Raw genomic sequence first — 3,819 nt, 5'->3', positions numbered from 1 at the left:
ATATTTATATATTTCTGCTCTTATATCATATGCACAATATTTAGAAATAAACATTGTTCCAACCAAAACAAATACATTTACCATACTGCTGTTGTTCTGTCTTATATGTATTCTAGTAGAGTAAATTGTTTGTTTGTTTGTTTGTTTGTTTATTTGTTTTGGGTTTAACGCCGTTTTTCAACAGTATTCCAGTCATGTAACGGCGGGCAGTTAACCTAACCAGTGTTCCTGGATTCTGTACCAGTACAAACCTGTTCCCCGCAAGTAACTGCCAACTTCCCCACATGAATTATCAGAGGTGGAGGACTAATGATTTCAGACACAATGTCGTTTATCAAATAGTCACGGAGAACATACGCCCCGCCCGAGGATCGAACTCGCGACCCCGCGATCCGTAGACCAACGCTCTTACCTACTGAGCTAAGCGGGCGGGCTGAGTAAATTGACTTACTGATTTGAACATGGCTTATATATTGTCTATACATTATGTGCTAATGTGACAGAATGACGTGAGAAATTCAGAAGTACTGGATACATCTGTGGATGTTCGAAACGTTCGGCCTATTCATCATTCTAGTATTCATATTAACATATGTATACATTGCGAAAGAAGATTTTTCCGTTTGATTTCACATTATACAACTATGAATGTCATCATAAATGTTAAATACTCGGATTCATACAGATTTTCCGACAAGTCCTACAAATGTTAAATACTCGGATTCATACAGATTTTCCGACAAGTCCTACAAATGTGATAAATAATATATACAGTGGAAATCCCATAAACCGGATCTTCCTAAAACCGGAATCCGTCGAAAATCGGACATTTCTGTCTGTCCCGAATTTCCCCCTTCTATTTTTTATAGGAAAACTATCTCCCTTAAACCGGTTCTTCCGGATACCGAAAACCGGACGAAAATCGGCAGAAAGTTAGTCATTTTCAACGTATTTTAATCTCCAAAAACCGGACCTAATTTCCATGGCCTCTAGTCAAACTAATTTCAGTGACAGTATATAATCAAAAACGTTTAAATGCAGTAGCCGGAACTTTCGGCCAGCGGCTTTATTAACAATGTATACGAGAAAACGGATCTACGTGGCGTTTAAGCGTGAATTTTCACTCAACGTCCCATGGATCAATATCTGTAACAATATTGTACTTTCTTTGATGTTTATGCCATAAAAATGTTGAATCGTTCTCTGTTTAATTTTTCGTAAGTTGGTATAGGTCCATGTTTTGCAGCTTTTCCAGTCATCACCGTGAAGGCGTCTAAGTATAGTTGTTGGTGTTGTAGAGGACGGCAGCTGGAGCGCAATATTTCTTTCTTATCCGGAATAGGTTTAACAAGTGTTTCCGGTACAAAGCGCCACCGGTTTTCATCATACACTCGCACATGTTTATATCTTACTTAGCTACCCATTATCGACCCCATTTTAAATAATATCACTATGCAATGACATGCATTTAACATCTTACGGAAAAGAAAAAAATGAAGATTTGAGAAACAAGTTTTTTATGGCGTACGCTAGAATTCGGGGCGAAATTTTTCCCAAAAATATAATTTCTTCAAACTTTCGATATTGAAGGACAATCATCTAAGAAACAAAAATATGCAATAGAAATCATCGGTCACCGGTACTAAAAAAGAGTTATCTGCCCTTGAAAACGGCATTTTCAGGGGGCCTTCAATATCCAAAGTTTGAAGAAATTCTATTATTGGGAAAAATTTCGCCCCGAATTCTAGCGTACGCCTTCAATTTGCGGTTCCATACAATATGAGCGTCGTAATACTAAATGTAATGAATAGGAAGAATATATAAAGAATATAAGGTTACTGTCTGGTAAATTTAAATTTATTAGGCGAGTTGAAAAAAATATTTTAGGTGAGGCTGTGCCGAGCCTTATATTTTTTCGTAGACGAGCCTAATAAATTTAATTTTTTCAGAGAGTAATCTAATATTCTATTTATCCTACCTGTTCAAAAAATTGGGGAAAGAAGACGTTGGAAAGAGCAACAGCGTGCAGACTTGACGTCATATATGACGTTTGTAAGTGCAATTTTATTTGTGGATAAAACTGAAAAATTGCAATAACTGTTTTGTTTCTGGATAAAAACTTTGGATATTACCACTTATTTTCTTAGTTAGAACATTTCCAATACAATGATAACGGTTTTTATGAAAAATTCGGGAAAAAATGTGTTTTCAAAATTTCCGGCTGAAGTGCTGAAGTGAAAAAAAGCAATAACAGTTTTGTTTCTAGATAAAAACCTATAATTGAATCACTCATTTTCTAAGTTCAAGCATTTCCAATGACGCTTTCAATGCTAAATTTTGATAAAATATACGATTTTAAAAGTTCGTTCCCGCAAATGTGATATCTTGACACTGACTAGATAAAGCAAAGTTTATTAGGCAGGCCGATTTTGTACTATATCTTGTACGAGGGTAGGATAGATAAAATTTGGCGGAAATTTAGTTTAAGGACGCTCGCTATAGTTTCGTATTTTTTTTCTCAATAATAGATTTTGATGAAATGTTTTGTATTAAAAGATCATGTTATGGTGTATTGAAAAATGAAATAAAAATACTAGGTCACCAACTTTGTTTCAATTTAATTTGCCCCTAGATATGGTGCTATTTTTAACATTTTTTCAAAATTTCTATAATCCTAAAATATATTTCAGTAAAGTACATTAATCAGCATAAATTTGATATCTCAGCATTTTTATTACGGAAAACAATATATCTATTTGAAGCATGCTGAGAGAAATCAAAAGAAAATGATTTTGTAAAGAAAGGAACACTTGTTCAGCCGACCCAAGGGCTATTTTTGCATATTTTTGTCAATTTTAAGTTGGTACTTCTGCTATTTTATTGAGTTTCACATAATAGAATTTAATCAAACTCTGCACATACCTTTGGTAATGTCTACCTAATCTAAAACAAAACCATATTAGATTTCGCTTAAATCAAATTACAACGAGGTGGGGTGTGGCGGGCATTCATACAACGCAGGTTGGTACGAAATACTCTTTCAGTGTTTGAGCACATGACTTAGCGCGTGTATGTGTGTGTGTTCCTTTGTTTGTTCGTTTTGTCCTCGTGTGTTGGCTTTGTGTGTGTGCGCGTGTATGTGTGTGTGTGTTTGTGGTGTGCACGTCTGCGTGCTGTAGGTTTCGTTTTGGGGAGGCTGCGATTTTGGTACGTGGCATTCCCTGTTTGATATTTGTCTTCGTTTTTTTTAGAGATATATCAATTTATCAAACGGCAGATTTCTTAACAAGCGGACTTTAAGGTGTTTCTGAAGCATTTTGATGTCATTGAACGATGAAAGTTTCCGCCTTTCTCCGAACAAAACCTATAGTTTACAAATACGGATGGACGGTATGGGTATGGTACGGGATTAGAAAAAGCTGTGACTCAATGCAGAGTTGGAGCGCCGGTATAAATTACAGACTCCAGTTTATGTCGGATTGAAACAGTTTGAACTAAATGTACTTTAAATGTATATATTTTGTAACCATGGTGATACTTACCCTAACATTTAGTCAGTATATTATACATATTTTACATTAAATGCATGCGAAATACAATAATTTGCGAATTTTTGCCGTACGCGACATTAGATATTAATCACTTCCGGGCATGCGCAGAAAACCACTCCAACTCTGTAGTGAGCTACATCGATTAGAAACACAATCAAATTGGCACGGTGTTGGGGTAAATATCGACCCGTCCGTAAAAACTGTAGCGAGTGCCTTTAAACATATTTATTCCCCAAGCCCGTCTGCTTAGATTAGTAGGGAGAGCGTA

The sequence above is a fragment of the Mercenaria mercenaria genome, chromosome 18 (genome assembly GCF_021730395.1).
Source record: "Mercenaria mercenaria strain notata chromosome 18, MADL_Memer_1, whole genome shotgun sequence".
In the NCBI taxonomy this organism is placed as follows: domain Eukaryota; kingdom Metazoa; phylum Mollusca; class Bivalvia; order Venerida; family Veneridae; genus Mercenaria; species Mercenaria mercenaria.
Note: the sequence above shows the minus strand (reverse complement) of the source record.